We start from the raw sequence: 21,118 nt of genomic DNA on the forward strand, positions 1-21,118 counted from the left end.
CCGGGCATGGAGTTCAAGTGAGAGAAACGTGCTGAGCATTGTTCACACTCCTGTTCTCATTAGTTATGGATATTATATATGACCTCCAGATTATTATTATTTTATATGTCCTCCAGATTATTAATATTATATATGACCTCCAGATTATTCATTATTATATAGGACCCTCCAGATTATTCATCGATATTATATATGACCTCCAGATTATTCATCAATATTATATATGACCTCCAGATTATTCATTACTATATAGGACCCTCCAGATTATTCATCAATATTATATATGACCTCCAGATTATTCATTGATATTATATATGACCTCCAGATTATTAATATTATATATGACCTCCAGACTATTCATCGATATTATATATGACCTCCAGACTATTCATCGATATTATATATGACCTCCAGATTATTCATGGATATTATATATGACCTCCAGATTATTCGATATTATATATGACCTCCAGATTATTCATCGATATTATATATGACCTCCAAATTATTCATCGATATTATATATGACCTCCAAATTATTCATCGATATTATATATGACCTCCAGATTATTCATCGATATTATATATGACCTCCAGACTATTCATCGATATTATATATGACCTCCAGATTATTCATGGATATTATATATGACCTCCAGATTATTCATCAATATTATATATGACCTCCAGATTATTCATCGATATTATATATGACCTCCAGATTATTCATGGATATTATATATGACCTGCAGATTATTCATCGATATTATATATGACCTCCAGATTATTCATTGATATTATATATGACCTCCAGATTATTAATATTATATATGACCTCCGGATTATTCATCGATATTATATATGACCTCCAGATTATTCATCAATATTATATATGACCTCCAGATTATTCATCAATATTATATATGACCTCCAGATTATTCATTATTATATATGACCCTCCAGATTATTCATTATTATATATGACGTCCAGATTATTCATCGATATTATATAAGAACTCCACATAGTGCTTTATCCTTATAAACTTTTATTCATCAATTAAAACATATGAAATACATTCATGTTCCGGAGGTGTATTTTGCACCAGGTATGATGAAGATCCAGTGATGTCCTGATTAGACACTAGATGGCAGTATCATCTCAGCAGCAGAGTCCTGTACAAGCTCAAAACAGACACCATCCGTAATATATTGCAAGGCAAAGCACGAGCCACTCAATGAATGCTATTGTCTGCTGTAATGCTGTTTCAAGAGCCGTTTGTAGAGTACTACAGGCCGCTATCCCGATGAATGGCAACGTAGTGATGTCATCTGCACGCTCCTCGACGCGTTTCGTCACTAGTCACGTGACTTTATCAAGGGGATACGATTGGACCATCTGACAATATTATATATGACCTCCAGATTATTCATTATTATATATGACCCTCCAGATTATTCATCGATATTATATATGACCTCCAGATTATTCATCGATGTTATATATGACCTCCAGATAGTGCTTTATCCTTATAAACCTTTATTCATCAATTAAAACATATGAAATACATTTATGTTCCGGAGGTGTATTTTGCACCAGGTATGATGAAGATCCAGTGATGTACTGATTAGACACTAGATGGCAGTATCATCTCAGCAGCAGAGTCCAGTACAAGCTCAAAACAGACACCATCTGTAATGTAATGCCAGGCAAAGCACGAGCCCACTCAATGAATGCTATTGCCTGCTGTAATGTCGTTTCAAGAGCCCTTTGTATAGTACTACAAGCCACTATCCCGATGAATGGCAACGTCGTGATGTCATCCGCACACTCTCCGACGCGTTTCATCACTAGTCATGTGACTTTATCAAGGAGATACAATTGGACCGTCTGACAATCAATCTATTTATGTAGTAAACCGGCGCCATTTTGTTGTGGACCGACCTAGCACATGGTGGAAAAGCCGATCGGCGCCATTTTTAATGAAGACCAAACAAGGAAAAAAGAACAAACGCCGTTCATTAATAAATAACATGGGATCTGTATTGCATGAGCTGTGGAGACATCACCCATTAACCATCCGCAGCCCTCAGTACAATTCATATGGGATGCTCATCAAACAAGCTGCAAAGCCACCCACTAGCAATAATATAACTATAATAAAACGAAAAGGAACATTAGCATAAAATGATTTTAACCCCTCGCCTACAGGGCACTTCTACCCCCTTCCTGCCTACAGGGCACTTCTACCCCCTTCCTGCCTACAGGGCACTTCTACCCCCTTCCTGCCTACAGGGAACTTCTACCCCCTTCCTGCCCACAGGGAACTTCTACCCCCTTCCTGCCCACAGGGCACTTCTACCCCCTTCCTGCCTACCGGGCACTTCTACCCCCTTCCTGCCTACCGGGCACTTATACCCCCTTCCTGCCCAGGCCAATTTCCAGCTTTCAGCGCTGTCACACTCTGAATGACAATTGTGCGGTCATGCAACTCTGTACCCATATGAAATTTTTATCATTTTTTTGAGACAGATAGAGCTTTCTTTTGGTGGTATTTAATCACCTCTGGGTTTTTTATTTTTTCTTAAACAAACCAAAAACCACTGAAAATTTTGGAAAAAAAACGTTTTTAGTTAGTTTTTGTTATACAATTTTGTAAATAAGTGATTTTTCTCCACTGATGTGTGCTAATGAGGCTGCAGTGATGGGCACTGATAGGCTGCACTGATGGACACTGATTGGTGGCACTGATGAGGAGGCATTGGTAGATGGCACTGTTAGGCGGCACTGATAGGCGGCACTGATAGGTGGCACTGATTGGCAGCACTGATAGGTGGCACTGATTGGCATTGATAGGTGGCAATGACTGGCACTGATGGGTGACATTGAAAGGCAGCTCAGATGGGCACTGATATGTGGCATTGATGTGCACAGGTATGCACTGATATGTGGCATTGATGTGGCACTGATGGGCACTGGCACATGGCACTGATGGGCACTGGCGCATAGCACTGATGAGCACTGACAGGTGGCACTTCTGGGGCCACACTGATCATCAGGGCACACTGACTGAAAATATTCCAGTCATTGAGTTTCGAGTAAACCAGAAGTGATGTCAGGTCAACGCTTCCAGTTTACTATAACGGAAAGCCGATTGAAGCCGATCCAAGCCAGCAGGCTGACATGCCCCCAATCCCTCCTCTGTGCTTAAAAGCATTCAATCATACCAAGATCAGTGTGGTTCAATGCTTTAACTGCTTCCTAACCAGCCTATAGCAGAACTACTGCTACAGGGCGGCAGGACTGCGCAAAATCACATATACAATGTATGCGTGATTTTGCATTGCCAGGTAGGGGGCGCATTCACGTACACGCCGCCCTACCTGCGCCGCCATTGGTGGCTACAGATGTCAATCACCAGGTCCCAGCTGGATATTCGTCACAGCACCTGGCAATCGCTGAGCAACACTGACAGGGGAGAGACCTGTGTGTAAACTGCAGCAATACACAGCAACATGTTTCCATAGTAAAACACACATAGCACACAGTTAACCCTTTGATCACCCCAGATGTTAACCCCTTCCTGCCCAGTGTCATTAGTACAGTGTCAGTGCTTTTTATTAGCACTGATCACTGTATTGGTGTCACTGAGGATGTCAGTGGCAGTTAGTCAGTTCCTCCCAGTGTCAGAATGCCCTCCGCAGTCCTTCTAAAAGCAGCTGATCACCGCCATTACTAGTATAAGGAAAAATAAAAAAATTCCAGTATATATACCACCATTTGTAGATGCTATAACTTTCAGATAAACCAATTAATTTACACGTATTGGGATTTTTTCTTAACAAAGACATTGAGCAGAATACATTTTGGCTTAAATTTATGACGAAATTTGACGTTTAACATTTTTTTACTGGATATGTTTTATTGTTGTATATTGTTTTTTATTTTCAAAATTGTCAGTCTTTTTTTGTTTATAGTGCAAAAAATAAAAAATGCACAGGCGATCAAATACCACCGAAAGAAAACTCTTATTTGTGGGAAAAAAAGAACATAAATTTAATTTGGGTGCAGCGTTGCATCACCGCGCAATTGTCAGTTAAAGAAACGAAGCGCTGTACCGCAAAACAGGGCCTGGTCAGGAAAGTGGCGGAAATCCACTGGAGGGCAAGTGGTTCATTTTTTTAAATATGGAACCGTGTTGTGATGTCAGGTCATCGCTTCCAGTTTACAAATATTAACAAAGAAAGGGGATTTTTAACGTTGCCAACATGTAATCCAACACAAAATGTTGTAAAAGAATAACAATTTTATTAAAATGACAACATATAACAACAAACACCAAAAATATAGTTATATTAGTAAAATCATCACTTAGTTACAATTGAGGTCAGGATGACTCTATGGCAGCAGCTTCTACTCAACATGTTTCACCATGATCTGGCTTCTTCAGGAGTTTTATGAGCACTGCACCTGATGTCACTAGTCTATCTATTCAGTCATACCCAACCCTTGGCGATTGCACGGACCGTCACTTGTAAGTGACTTTTTCCATGAATTCTCTTAGCAATTATTTTACAGGGTAGGTTGCCAGGTCTTTACCCAACCCCCACCATGCAGGAGATCCTGCATGGCCAGGGATGAAACTAGGACAATTTAGACAGGAGCCAACTAACCTACCAGCATGTCTTTGGAGTGTGGGAGGAAACCGGAGTACCCAGAGTAAACCCACGCAAGCACAGGGAGAACATGCAAACTCCATGCAGGAGGCGCCATGGTTGGGAATTGAACCCATGACCCATTTACTGCACGGCAGACATGCTAACTACTAAGCTACTGTGCCGCCCTGACGTCACTATTAGACAAAGATATATATATATATAGGCAAAAAACATTACACCAAGTGTCAAATATCACATACATCAATAAATAAATGTTTAATACCATAATAAATTCCTTGTAGGGTGCCGTACCTAGAAATCCAAGAGAATCACACTGCAAGCTTGATCATAGTCTAAGGCAGGGGTGTCAAACTGGCGGTCCTCCAACTGTTGCGAAACTACAATTCCCATCATGCCTCTGCCTTTGGGAGTCATGTAACTGCCAATCTTGCAATGCCTCATGGGACTTGTAGTTTGGCAACAGCTGGACGGCTACCAGTTTGACACCCGTGGTCTAAGGGCTTCCATAGCAATATAGGAGGGCCAAACTGGGGTGATATCACTAACCATGGGGACAGGTTATCCCAAATGTCTTCCTACAAACATAGGTAACATTTTAATTGCAAATCAAATAAATAGCACATATATATAGTAGCAACAATGGACCAAACCAGGCCCCTTGTTCATAAATGAACATTACGTTTTAGGGATGAAATTGATAATCCCCCACAACCAGGGGCGGACTGACAACTCATGGGGCCCCCGGGCAATAGGGGATCATGGGGCCCCTGTGTCCTTGCCCAAACTCAAAAAAGCCTATGAAAAAGGTACCAGGAGCATCTCATGGGGCCCCCTATTAACCCCGGGCCCTCGGGCAGTGCCCAAGTTTCCAAATGGTCAGTCCGCCCCTGCCCACAACTCATCAAACCCTGGGTTAGTCAGTTGATATACAAACACCAATTTTTTTTTTTAAAGGAGCAATCCCCTTCTTCTACCCCAAAGCATTAAAGGCACATGTAATCCACTCACTAAATGAATGGAAAATAAAAAAGGGGAGAATTAGCATTTGATGGAGATGTAACATAAGACAGGCATTCTACCACCCCAATAGTTTACACCCATTTAACATCTTACCAATCAAAAAGAAAGGCCAGGTCACCTATGGTCTCAAGTTGCCACAAAGCAAATGTGGCTGACAGGGCTCTTACTGTATATATCCCCCCCACCTCGCCGACTTTTGGCTTACAATTTAGTACAATTGAACAAAGCCAATCTGGTACTTGTTTGACTTCATGACTAGCCGCCGGCAGCGCCGGCTGGTCAATCGGGACTCCCAGTGGGACAGGAGCCCCCATTAGCACACTGGGAGTAAAGACAATATGCGTTCAACAAACTTGGAATTGTGACTGTTAGCCCTGGACCTCAAAGCAGCTCCAGAACTGAACACCACTAGTTTGTCAAGCATCACAAGAGGACCTGTGCATGCATGTGCCAATGGCTAGAGTCATAGCTGGCTGTATGTAGGTGCGCACAATTGCAACATTGGCTGCAGAAGATCAAAGATTTAAAGATCAAATATGAACCAATAAATTGCTGAATGGTCTTCAGCCATTTACCTTGTAACCTATGTAGCCTGATCATGTTTGGCTACCCTTTGCTGACCCAGCTTGCCCTGGCATCTGCTTCTATTTTGACTAGCCATTGCTGACCTTGTTTGTTTTAATCTGCTTCTGCACTGCTTAACCTTTGCTTACCCAGCTCGCTGTTGAACCTGCTCTACTTTGCCTACATGTTGCTAACCCAGCTCCTCTTGACATGTCCTGCTTTGTTTGATGGTGACCTAGTTTGCCTTGATCTGCTCTACACGCCTTAGCTGTTGCTGACCCAGCTTGCCTTGACCTGATCTACACTGCTTACCTGTTGCTGACCCAGCTTGCCTTGACCTGCTCTGCTCAGCTTGCCTTGACCTGATCTACACTGCTTACCTGTTGCTGACCCAGCTTGCCTTGACCTGCTCTGCTCAGCTTGCATTAACCTGCTCTACACTGCTTGCCTGTTGCTGACCCAGCTTGCCTTGACCTGCTCTGCTCAGCTTGCCTTAACCTGCTCTTCACTGCTTGCCTGTTGCTGGCCCAGCTTGCCTTGACCTGCTCCGCTCAGCTTGCCTTAACCTGCTCTTCACTGCTTGCCTGTTGCTGGCCCAGCTTGCCTTGACCTGCTCCGCTCAGCTTGCCTTAACCTGCTCTACACTGCTTGCCTGTTGCTGACCCAGCTTGCCTTGACCTGCTCCGCTCAGCTTGCCTTAACCTGCTCTACACTGCTTGCCTGTTGCTGACCCAGCTTGCCTTGACCTGCTCCGCTCAGCTTGCCTTAACCTCCTGTACACTGCTTACCTGTTGCTGACCCCGCTTGCCTTGACTTGCTGTTTCCCTATAGTGAGCAGCTCCTGTATTTTGCATGTAATTCCACAGACAAGCAAGCTGTTGATTGTAATATAACTTCAAGACTTTGGTGACATCTAATGGTATGAAGGCTAACTGCACAGTTGATTACACAGGTCTGCAAAACAATTTTTTTTAAGAGCTGTTTTGGTTATTCCACGTAATTTTTATGTTTTTTGGTGCACTGAATCCGAAAATGACCTCCATTTTGTCATAGGACATCACGTTTCCTGACAATTTAGGTAACTATGTTAAATAAGGCAATACCTCAAAATAAATGGAAATAGATTTATAAAATTAAAGTTTTATTACAATTTTTTCATGAAAATCCTTTTTTGAACTGAAATGAGCTCACCTACACACACTAAACTCGATTCTTCTTCCCTGTGAGGCTCCTCTTTCGCTTGTGAGTAGCATCTGGAATGTCTCTCTGAAGCATCCAACAGTAGTCTGCCATCATTGTAATGCTCCATTTTCCCTGGTATCTCCTTTCCATCTCTTTAATGTCTTGGTGGAATCGTTCACCTTGTTCCTCACTCACAGCTCCCAAATTTTCAGGAAAGTAGTCAAGGTGGGACTGGAGGAAATGCACTTTCAAACTCTTCAGGCAACCTAAAGCTTGAAATGCTTTCAGCATTAGTCCGATGATTTTTTTGTAGTGAGGATCTTTGTTATTGCCTAAAAATTTCTGTACGACTTCTTTAAATGCAATCCACCCTTCTTTGTGAGGATCTGTCATGGTATTGACAAACTCTTGATCAACTATAAGCCTTCTAACGTCTGGTCCGACGAACGAACCTTCCTTCAATTGTGCCTCCGACAGGCCTGGAAACTTGGTGACCAAGTATTTGAAGCATTCTCCATCTCTTGGAAGTAATTTTACGAATTGCTTCATCAATCCCAATTTTATGTGGAGAGGTGGTAGAAGAACTTTATGGGAAGGTACCAAAGTTTCTCGGACGACATTTTTTTCACCAACTGTTAGCACCCTCGGCTGCCAACTCTTCTTGGTCCAGTGACTTTGTCCGTCTCGACTGTCCCATAGACACAGAAAACAAGGGTATTTGGTATACCCAGCTTGTTGCCCGAGCAGAATGCACAAGACCTTCAAGTCCCCACACACTTGCCAACCATGGTCTTCATATTTTCATGGTCTTCATATATTCACTCAGAGCAGCACTTGTATTCACCTTGTATTCACAGAGGGGCAGAGATTGTTTACCTACAAATAACAACAAAGGGCCAGAAGAGAACTAGGGAAATGAGGAAACAGAATTTTTTTTCCCTAAAACTTGCTTAGCTTATGTATATATTGCTGACCATCAGATTTACAGTGCAATATTTTTTTTTTACATAACTCGGACAACCCCTTTAAGGTTTTTTTGGCATTTTATATCTTAAATGCACTTATGTGAATTAATTAATAGTAATTTGGACTTTAAATTTGGTTAAAAACCCATAATATAAAAAAAAACCCAAAAATTAAAAAAATTTGATAAATTTGCAGACAATTTTGCATGTTGTGGCTAATCATGACGTCTAGGAGTTTTTTCAATATTTTATTTCTTTTCAGCACACCAAAATACATGGAAATTAGATGAAAATAATCAAACAGCTTTTTAGTCACAGACCTGTGTTATCTATTGTATTCTCCTTAATTTAAGGAACGGGTGTCAAACTAGCGGCCCTCCAGCTGTTACCAAACTACAAGTCCCATGAGGCATTGCAAGATTGACAGTTACAGGCATGACTCCCAAAGGTAGAGGCATGATGGAACTTGTAGTTTGGCAAAAGCTGGAGGGCCGCCAGTTTGACACCCCTGATTTAAAGCGTAACTATACTCACCTTGGCTCCAGCGGTGCGGTGTCCTTGAGCTCTCTGCCCGGCCACAGGCGGGTCGGCCGGATTCTGGGTCTCGATCACCAGCCGCCATCATTGGTCGGGCGGGGGTGACGTCACCCCAGTCAGATTCGTACAGAATTTGTACAGTGAGCTGCGCATGTGTGGCTCAGGCAGATAAGTAACAAAGCATGTCTCTTCTGCATTAAAATTCCTGCCTGTCCACCCATCCTAAATTCTGGCCTTTTCCCACTTAACAAGATGAGAGAGGCCTGTAATTGGCATCATAGGTAGACCTCAACTATGAGAGACAAAATGAGAAAAAAAATCCAGACAATCACATTGGCTGATTTGGAAAGAATTTATTTGCAAATTATGGTGGAAAATAAGTATTTGGTCAATATCAAAAGTTCATCTCAATACTTTGTTATATATCCTTTGTTGGCAATGACAGAGGTCAGACGTTTCCTGTAAGTCTTCACAAGGTTGGCACACACTGTTGCTGGTATGTTGGCCCATCCTCCATGCAGATCTCCTCTAGAGCAGTGATGTTTTGGGGCTGTCGCTGGGCAACACGGACTTTCAACTCCCTCCAAAGGTTTTCTATGGGGTTGAGATCTGGACACTGGCTAGGCCACTCCAGGACCTTGAAATGCTTCTTAAGAAGCCACTCCTTCGTTGCAGGTTTTGCGTGAAGGAAAAAATGGTAGAACGTGCCGCATTATGCTCATGATGGGATCCGTAGTGAATACAACCAGAAAAGACCGGTCATCTCAACACATACTGCTCTCTCTGCTTCTGCTCTCTCTATTTTTCTCAAAATGTCTGAAATAGTTAATTTTTTACTGCTTTTCAGTGCATTCTGGGCATTTGGGAGGTCTCCTGAGGTTATCTTTAAAAAACACTTCTAATTGCAAATGCTCATAAACATGGTATGCAAATGCAGCTAAACAGACGTTTTTTAACCTACGTTTTCCAGCAGTCAGTTTCCATCGTTCAGAAGAGTTTTCCAAACGCCCCGTGTACATGGAGCTTAATAAGACCATCGATAAAGAATGATATTGTTTTATTGATAATTTACCATTACCTTAACTTGACTGTTTCTTTATACAATGTTAGTTGCTTGGCTGTCATGCTGATCCTTTGTCCTCCTTTGGCTGTGTCAGTGACTCAGAAGAGGGATGTAGATCAGGGCCTCTGCCTTTTTTCCTCTGGATTTTCTGATCCACATAAATGTCACTAGTGATTGGCTAGAAACATATTGAAGCCATGGATCAGCATGACTGCCAGGCAACAAGTATTTTCAGCAATGGCAGCCATCTGTATTTTTATCATGACAGGTTTACTTAAAGGAGAAGTACAGCCAAAACCTTTTTTGGCTGTACTTCTCCTGTGGATCACAGGAGTGCAGCTTGTTGTGCACTTCGGGGACCCGTTTTCAGCTGACAATGGATTTAAGTCGGTTGATGTCACTCAGCCGATTCAGGCTGGGGAAAGATCCCGACTTCAAAGCTTGGATCCACCCCAGAGTCTGCAGAGGAACCTGGCTCAGCCTCTACACATGAAACTGTTGATTGCTTTACACATATTACATATTGCTGCAGATCAAAGCAACAGCAATAATTCTAGGGACAATATTCATGGGTATCGGTAAACTGATGGTCTGCAGGCACTTTAAAATTACTCGCAGCCATTAGAGGAGCTTTTTAAAGGGGTATTAAACCCAAAACCAAAAATAGAATATATTGCAGTTTACCAATCAGTAGATGTGGTGGCTGCATTAGATTTACTTTTTTAGGCTTTTTTTCCCCTCTCTTCTCAACTGATGATCTGGCCAATAACACACCTTCTGTATTAGAGCGCCCCCACTCTGGATGAAGGAGCACAGGAGGCATCTTTGGACAGCAGTATTGTCAGTCTGTGGGGGGGGGGGGAGTGTTAGATGGACGAGCAGATTTGGATACATTAACAAATCAAAGCCAAACTCCAGCTCACATTTATAATCAGTTACAGTTTTTTTTTCCTTTTAGGAAAAAAGGTTTTACATGAATAAATAAAAGCTGACCATTCTAAGCACTCCTGCCAGTGTTAAACATTTTTTCTCATTCTTGTGAATTGATACATCTGGATGAAAGCTTGTTCTTTTGAAAAACAACAGATTTACTGGCTGGATCACCAGATGAAAATGGGAGAAAGAAAGCCTAAAAAAACCGAATGCAGCCATTACATCTAATGATTGGCAAGCTGCAATATTTATTTATTTATTTCAGGTACTTATATAGTTCCATCAATTTACGCAGCACTTTACATATATATTGTACATTCACATCAGTCCCTAACCCTCAAGGGGTGTACAATCTAAGGTCCCTAACTCACATTCATACATACTAGGGACAATATAGACAGGAGCCAATTCACCTACCAGCATGTCTGTGGAGTGAAATATATTACATATCTTTGTTTGTGTGTAATACTGCTTGAAGGTTTCCAAACCACCTTATGTTAGGCATTAGGTGAGTAGTTGGGGGAAAAGAGTGTGTGTGTGGAGTTAAAACCATGGCTCAGCTGACCCCCCCCCCCCCGCCAGCTGCCCACGTGACAGGGACCCTAGTATGGATGGAGCTCACATTTAAATAACATGGCATACCTTAATGATATGTATACTTCCTATTGATATTTACATTGAATTGAGTTTTTCTTTGGCTCTTCCAGCTTCCCTAGCTTACTTCAATTGGAAATTTTCTACCTGTTCCTGTATACCAGGGGTCTCAAAACTGCAGCCCGTGGGACGTGGCTCTTTCCTTACCTTTATTAGGCCCTTGGGGCACTATTCCTTCCACCGATACGAGGCACCATTTTTCCCACTTACACCAATGATGGGGCACTATTCCTTCCAATGATACCAATGATGGGGCACTATTCCTTCCAATGATACCAATGATGGGGCACTATTCCTCCCACTGATACCAATGATGGGGAACTATTCCTCCCACTGACACCAATGATGGGGCACTATTCCTCCCACTGACACCAATGATGGGGCACTATTCCTCCCACTGATACCAATGATGGGGCACTATTCCTCCCACTGATACCAATGATGGGGCACTATTCCTCTCTCTGATACCAATGATGGGGCACTATTCCTTCCACTGATACCAATGATGGGGCACTATTCCTCCCACTGATACCAATGATGGGGCACTATTCCTCCCACTGATACCAATGATGGGGCACTATTCCTCCCACTGATACCAATGATGGGGCACTATTCCTCCCACTGATACCAATGATGGGGCACTATTCCTCCCACTGACACCAATGATGGGGCACTATTCCTCCCAATAACACCAATGATGGGGAACTTTTCCTCCCACTGATACCAATGATGGGCACTATTCCTCTCAATGATACCAATGATGGGCACTATTCCTCTCACTGGTGCCAATGATGGGACACTATTCCTCCCACTGGCACCAATGATGGGATACTATTCCTCCCACTGATACCAATGATGGGACACTATTTCTCCTACTGGTGCCGATGATGAGACACTATTCCTCCTACTGGTGCCAATAATGGGACACTATTCCTCCCACTGATACCAATGATGGGGCACTATTCCTCCCACTGATACCAATGATGGAAGACTATTCCTCCCACTGATACCAATGATGGGGCACTATTCCTCCCACTAATATCAATGATGGAAGACTATTCCTCCCACTGATACCAATGATGGGGCACTATTCCTCCTACTGGTGCCAATGATGGAACACTATTCATCCCACTGGTGCCAATGATGGGACACTATTCCTTGTACTGGTGCCAATGATGGAGCACTATTCTTCCCAATGGTGTCAATGGGACACTGTTCCTCTCACTTTACCAATGATGGAGCATTATTCTTTTCACTGACACCAATGATTTAATTTTGTTACTCCCACTGACCTCTAAAGCCTATGGCATTTTTTACTCCAGCCAATGCCCTTTCATTTTCAGTCTGGCCCCCCTAATATTTGAAGGGCAGTAAACTGGACCCTTTTTTTGAAAGTGTGGAGACCCCTGTGTTGTATACAATAGACTAGCTGATTTTGGGCTGCTATGTTCAATGACCAGTATGATATGCACCATTAGGGGGCACCATTGTCCCGCAGTTGCAGTGATGGTACCATAGCGCTGCTGTTACACAGAATGAATTTCTTAACTGGCAATACTTTACTACCGCTTATAGTATAACAAAAAGCAAAAAACGTTTTGTTTTGGATGGAGTGGAGAGGGATTAGAAGACCTGTCAGTTGTTATTGCTGTCTGTGCCCCCGTTAGGGACATTCACCCTCTCTACTTCTCCTGCATATTGTTATCACTGAAAGTGAAAGAAAATCCCAAGTTTTGGGTTGTCCCCAGAACAGAAATGGAGGACAAATTGTCTAATGGGGACACTAGTTCTGGTAACAATCAAGGATTCCTTTAATCTCTGTTTGAGTCAGGAATCAAAGGGAAATCTCTCCAATGATAGAAAAAAAAACCTACTGGGGTTATAACACTCCCTTACTCTATCCAAAGAAGAAAACAAAATAGTTCTACTTTAAAGTGGAGCACCACCCAAAAGGGGAAGTTCCACTTTAAGGACTGGTCCCCCGCTCCCCGTTAAGGATTGGCACCTTTGGGGAGCGGGTATCCGAAATTGACAGGTACCTTCCTGGGTATGCCGTTCCTTCAGAACGCATGGGTTGTTATTGTCACCGGCTGATGCTTCATAGAATATGTGAACGTTTAGGAGATATTCATTTTACGTACAGCTAAGCTTTATTATAAACTTACCTGTAGGGGAAAATATACAAAGTGACTTTACTACCATTTTAAAATACTCAGGAAAGGAAAACATTTGAACTATGAATAATAATTCTGACACAAGAGACTGAATGTGGACCTTAAAAACGCAAGAGGTTAAAATGGCGCTACCAGCAGCATAAGTCCATAAAACTCTGACTTAGCTAAATAGTCCTAATAAATTCCAAGGACTCACTTAGGGCAGCCACCTCAGGATAGTAAGCAGCCTCTGTAATGGTACAAAAAGGAGGAGAGGGGGCACCAACTAAATGTAGCATTAATATTAAAACTAAGGCTGGCCATACACTATACAATTTTCTAACAATATTCTGTCCAATTTCCTTTAGCTTTACCTTCAACTACGTAGTGCAAGGGCCTGTCAAGTTGGATACAATTGAAAGTGTTTTTTAGGTTTGACCTCCTATTATATGGTTTTTGGTAAATCTAAAGCAAAAATCTCAACAAAATTGTATAATGTATGGCCAGCCTACAGGCAGAAAGACCCACAAACAAAGATCGACTGAAGGCAGCTGCAGTAAGAGCCTGGCAAAGCATCAGAAAGGAGAAAACCCAGTCTTTGGTCATGTCCATGGGTTCCAGACTTCAGGCAAAGCATCAGAAAGGAGGAAACCCAGTCTTTGGTAATGTCCATGGGTTCCAGACTTCAGGCAGTCATTGCCAGTAAAGGATTCTCAACAAGATATTAAAAATGAACATTTTATTTTATTTAACGTACAATCATGTACAGTCAGGTCCATAAATATTGGGACATTGACACAATTCTATCATTTTTGGCTCTATACATCACCACAATGTTCTGGATGACCGAAGAATTCTTTCCCTGGTGAAGAAAACACCCTTCACAACAGTTGGCCAGATCAAGAACACTCTCCAGGAGGTAGGTGTATGTGTGTCAAAGTCAACAATCAAGAGAAGACTGATGGGAAGAGAAGAGTATGGAGAAGGAAAGGAACTGCTCATGATCCTAGGCATACCACCTCATCAGTGAAGCATGGTGGTGGTAGTGTCATGGCGTGGGCATGTATGGCTGCCATTGGAACTGGTTCTCTTGTATTTATTTATGATGTGACTGCTGACAAAAGCAGCAGGATGAATTCTGAAGTGTTTCGGGCAATATTATCTGCTCATATTCAGCCAAATGCTTCACAACTCATTGGACGCTTCACAGTGCAGATGGACAATGACCCAAAGCAGACTGCAAAAGCAACCAAAGAGCTTTTTAAGGGAAAGAAGTGGAATGTTATGCAATGGCCAAGTCAATCACCTGACCTGAATCCGATTGAGCATGCATTTCACTTGCTGAAGACAAAACTGAAGGGAAAATGCCCCAAGAACAAGCAGGAACTGAAGACAGTTGCAGTAGAGGCCTGGCAGAGCATCACCGGGGATGAAACTCAGCGTCTGGTGATGTCTATGCATTCCAGACTTCAGGCTGTAATTGACTGCAAAGGATTTGCAACCAAGTATTAAAAAGTGAAAGTTTGATTTATGAATATTATTCTGTCCCATTACTTTTGGTCCCTTAACAAGTGGAAGGCACATATGCAAACTGTTGTAATTTCTACACCGTTCACCTGATTTGGATGTAAATACCCTCAAATTAAAGCTGACAGTCTGCAGTTAAAGCACATCTTCATTTCATTTCAAATCCATTGTGGTGGTGTATAGAGCCAAAAATGTTAGAATTGTGTCAATGTCCCAATATTTATGGACCTGACTGTATATACATACATACACACACAAAAAAAAAATTATATATATATATATATATATATATATATACACACACACACACAGTATATATAGTGTGACATGGGGGTTGATTAGCTTAGTGGTAGATGCCCTTTTTCTGGTGAAATCCATACCAGTCCAAACTGTGTTTTAGGGGCCTGGTAGCCCTATTTTAATAAAACAGATTAGAGAAAAGTCCACAGACTTGCCCATGCAGGGATTTTGGTTGCACAAACCATAATCCACTAACAAAAATACCATGCTACCTGTCTCTCTCTTGAGCAGTACCTCTGCTCCTTACCTTGGTCAATCAGACCATGGGTTCTTCAATGCACACAGCTTCACTTTAATGCACACAGCAGCACCCAGAAATCCTGGCTTACACCTATCTCCTAAGGAGAAGTCCCGTCTTCAAACTGGGAGCACACCTCCCTACTGGCTGGAGCCCTGAACTATTCTCATTCCTTCATTATAAAGGCTGTGTGCACCTGGACACACAATCTGCTGGTAGTCAACAAAACCTGGACACTTGGTTGGAGATTTCTTCCCTCCCAAGGCACTTTGAAATCTCCAAACCCCAAAGCCCTTCCCGAAATACCAATATCCCGAATATATCTACTAGTTGTATGTGATAGTCTACTAGAATGCTAATATACCAATATGTTTTTGACAGTTTACTTAAAATGTAAACTGCCAGCCTGTGTCTTCTAAGACTCTAACCAAGCATTAGCATGCAGCAAGTAAAGTTGCATCCTCTGACCTGCATTCTTGTTCTGGTTTATTGACAGTGAAAGTATTCAAACCACCAGATCAGCATGACAGCCAGGCAAATTGAATTTTTGGCAGGAGAGGTAGGCAATGGCAGCCTACCTACTTTCCTCAATTCAAATTTGCTCTTAAAAGACTATAGATTGCCTTCAAAGGCTCAGTTCACCATTGAGAGACACCTCCAATTGTTGGTGGATGCTGACAAGCTCAATCACCTATCAATATTTTTATCTGTCATGGGTCACAAAGATTGCCAGTGCTGTAGAAGAAATTGCATAACAGTATTTACCAATAATTGAAATAATTAAATGGCGATACAACTGTAAGATAGTTGACACCATCGTTATGGTCTTGTAGGAAGATCATTTATTAACATGGGGCAATCTTACTAGTGGAGTCTCTGACAATTTCAGGGTGGATTCAAACCACATGCACCTACCTGAAAGCAAAATTCCAAGATTCAGGCAGTCCTTTAATTAGTTGTATTTAATTATTTCAATTGCTCCTCATTTTTAAACATTGGTTCAGATTTTTTTGACGGTAAATAAACATTCAAACCTCCAAATTGTAAACCTACGAGATCCTAGCAAACTCAGCTACTGCAATGTTCGAGTTAAGCGTGATGTAACAACATGAAAAATGCTTTAGGCTACAAAGCCTTTTATAAATTGCAACTTCTCCTGAAATTGTGAACCAAAGAAAGCAAAACTGTGTGTGACAGCGAGGGGACCGAGCTTTTGTGCCTCAGTGCTCCACATATTTTGCCCTTTTTGGACCGCTGGAGATGGAAGTGACACCCATTCCATTCCGGGGGATGAATTTTCTGATAGGTTGTGAAATTCTGCCGTCTCTTGTTGGTCTGCGCATATAGGAGCACTCATGAGTAGCATATCGTAATTGATTTGTGGGATTCTTAATTTCACAGCATATTTTCTGTTGCAATTAGAAGAGAGAGAGAGACAGAGGAGAGGGATAAAGGGCAGACAAAGCACAGCTAGAGCGGCAAAAGTCTAGATGTTGGACCTGGTATACATAAATACGACACCTGTGTTAGTGGCACCATGTCAATAACATATTTGATGTTTTGCTATATTGTGTGGAGTAATCTTTAGATATCATGGATTTGCCTTTCAAGCTTTAGTAGAAGCTACAGCAGTTTTACATATATAGCATACATATACCTCACACTGGCCCTTCCCATAATTGTAGTCTTTACACTAAGCCTTTCCTAACTGGAACACTCACTTTAACCATTCATGGAATCCAAATCCTCACACAAATGCTCAGTAAAACCCACATGCCCCTTTACCCCTAATCCTCCCTTTAAATCAAATCCTCAAACTAACCCTCCCTGAAACCAAAATCTCTCTTTAACCCTAACCCTCACACTATCTCTCACGGGATCCCTAACCATCACACCAACCCTTCCCATAATCCTAACCTTCCCATTAACCCTGACACTAGCCCTCCCTGTAACCCAAATCTCCCTTTACCCCTAACCCTCAGATTATCTCTCTTTGGAACCCAAACCTTTACACTAACCCTTCCTGATTCCGTAACTTTTACACCAACCCTTCCCATAACCATAACCTTCACATTACACTAGCCCTCCCTGTAACTCTAACCCTCACACTAACCCTCCCTGGAACCCTAACCTTTACAGCCTTTACACTAACTCACCTTGGAACCCTAACCATCACACCAACCCTTTCCATAACCCTATCCCTCACACTAACCGTCCCTGGAACCCTAACCTTCACACTATCCCACCTTGGAACCCTAACCATCACACCAACCCTTTCCATAACCCTATCCCTCACACTAACTCTCCCTGGAACCCTAACCTTCACACTATCCCACCTTGGAACCCTAACCATCACACCAACCCTTTCCATAACCCTATCCCTCACACTAACCGTCCCTGGAACCCTAACCTTCACACTATCCCACCTTGGAACCCTAACCATCACACCAACCCTTTCCATAACCCTATCCCTCACACTAACTCTCCCTGGAACCCTAACCTTCACACTATCCCACCTTGAAACCTTAACCATCACACCAACCCTCTCCATAACCGTATCCCTCACACTAACCCTCCCTGGAACCCTAACCTTCACACTAACCCACCTTGGAACCCTAACCATCACACCAACCCTTTCCATAACCCTATCCCTCACACTAACCCTCCCTGGAACCCTAACCTTTACACTAACCCACCTTGGAACCTTAACCATCACACCAACCCTCTCCATCACACTAACCCTCCCTGGAACCCTAACCTTTACACTAACCCACCTTGGAACCCTAACCATCACACCAACCCTTTTCATAACCCTATCCCTCACACTAACCCTCCCTGGAACCCTAACCTTCACACTAACCCACCTTGGAACCCTAACCATCACACCAACCCTTTCCATAACCCTATCCCTCACACCGACCCTCCCTGGATCCCTAATCTTCTCACCAACCCTTCCCATAACCTAACCCTAATGCTAGCCCTCCCTGTAACCCAAACCCCCACACTAAGCATTCCTGGAACCCAAATCCTCACACCAACCCTCCCTGAAACTCAAATCTCCATTTCCCTCTAACTTTCACACCAACACTAGTCCTCAATGTAACCCTATCCTTCACACTAACCCTCCTTTCAACCATAGGACATGCACAAATCCTCCCTGTGACATCAAACTCCATTGTGGTAGGGTTTGTGCTATAGTAGTGGGGCTTGGGTAAGACTTATTTCACTGTTACATTGTAACCCTCACTTTAACCTTTTCTTTAACATTAATTCTCAGGCTAGCCTTCCTGCTAACCCCAATTCTAATACTAACCCTCATAAAAAAATCTTAACCCCTTATTTAATACTAACTTTTCCTGTGATGGGGTCCTCTATGCTTTACAATACCAGCTGCTGGTTTGCTGGCTCCCTGTTGGCCTCAATAAACAAGCAGAAAAGTGTACATTTTTGTATTTGACTGAAGCAGAGATTGGGAGAGAGGGGGTATCTTGTACTGATTCTGGGTGTCAGGCAGATGCATTCACTTGGAAACCACAATTAGCCAAATGAAGAACTTGTCACCATTGTAGTCTAATAGAAGCTGATAGTGTGCTGGTGTGAGGAAACTTATTTCAAGAACAAAGAAAATGATGTGCAGTATTGGATTAAAGTTATCTGTATCCCAAGGCTACACAGACCATGGAACACATTACAGTCTGTCTTCAATGCAGAAACACAATAGCTAACTAGCTTTTTTGGATCGTCTCCAGAATAGGTTGTACAGGTGACCAGTGTCTGTCATTGCACAAAAGACAACAAACTACACAATGCAGGCTATAAAAGTTGGGTTGATTTAATAAAGGAGTAGAGGCTGTGTACTTAGCAAAGTGAAAATTCTCTTGCTAAATAAAGTGGCTTTCTGAGACAGCACTCAAGAATAACAATTTAGCACATAGGTAGAACAAATATTGCCGGATTTATTAATCACACCGTGCAAACATTTACAGGAATCACATGCGATATTCACTGCAATGGGATTCATTTACTAAAACTGGTGCACTTAGAATCTGGTGCAGCTTTACATGTCAACCAATCAGCTTCTAACTTCAGCTTTGACAATAAAACATGGAAGCTAATTGGATTCTTTTCAGAGCTGCACCAGATTTTGCACTCTCCAGCTTTAGTAAATCAACCCCAAAGTTGTTTTTTTTTTAGAAATTACGAAGATCACTTATATATTTCCACTATACTGAATGTTCCAGTTCACAGATAGCATGTTGCATTCAATGTTGAGTAGATAACATATTATAGATAACTCCACTTCATGAGAATTGGCAGTGAAAGGGTCACAAGACATTCATGCAATCCCATGCATGTTCTCCCTGTGCATGCGTGTGTTTCCTCTGGGTACTCCAGTTTCTTCCCACACTCCAAAGACATGATGGTAGGTTCATCAGCTCCTCTCTAAATTGGCCCTAGTATATGAATGTGAGTTAGGGACCTTAGATTATACATTCCTTGAGGGTTAGGGACTGATGTACAATATATATTATAATATTATTATTATTATACAGTATTTATATAGCGCCAAAGGGTATGCTCAGCGCTGTACAGTAGCAGGGGGGACAGAACATGAGACAAGACAGTAACAATACAATACACGAGGGGTTCGAGGGCCCTGCTCTTTCGAGCTTACAGTCTAAGAGTATATGTTCTATAATTATAGGGCTAAATGGTTAGCACATTTGCAAGGCAGTACTCAGGTTGTTGGTTTGAATCCCAACCACAGCACCACTTGCCTGGAGTTTGCATGTTCTTCCTGTGCCTGGGTGGGTTTCCTCTGGGCACTCCAGTTTCCTCCCACACTCCAAAGACATGCTGGTAGCTTAATTGGCTCCGGTCTAAATTGTCCCTAGTATGTGTATGTATGAATGTGAGTTAGGGACCTTAGATTGTACACCCCTTGAGGGTTAGGGACTGATGTGAATGTACAATATATATGTAAAGCACTGCGTAAACGGACAGCGTTATATAAGTACCTGAAATAACTAAATATATATATATATATTTATCTATTAAGCATTTCCTTTATTTTTTTAATTTAACAATTATCAGGCAAAGGAAGGCTGAATATAAATAGCAGTTTTGCTACCAAGTGGGAGCACCCCCTATATTAACTATTGGGTACTGTTGTAGTTGGTAGCAATGGTGTCAGGGGCGGACTGACAACTCATGGGGCCCCCAGGCAATAGGGGATCATGGGGCCCCTGTGTCCTTGCCCAAACTCAAAAAAGCCTATGAAAAAGGTACCAGGGGCATCTCATGG

At 42.2% G+C, this 21,118-nt stretch overlaps 1 pseudogene; it reads left to right on the forward strand.

Moving 5' to 3' along the window:
* Positions 1 to 6: 6 nt before the first annotated feature.
* Positions 7 to 18,779, forward strand: LOC149443852 (uncharacterized; annotated as a pseudogene).
* The last annotated feature ends 2,339 nt before the right edge of the window (positions 18,780 to 21,118 follow it).

The sequence above is a fragment of the Staurois parvus genome, unplaced genomic scaffold (genome assembly GCF_062004578.1).
Source record: "Staurois parvus isolate SC_StPar_1 unplaced genomic scaffold, SC_StPar_1.0 ptg000827l, whole genome shotgun sequence".
Taxonomy (NCBI): Eukaryota; Metazoa; Chordata; class Amphibia; order Anura; family Ranidae; genus Staurois; species Staurois parvus.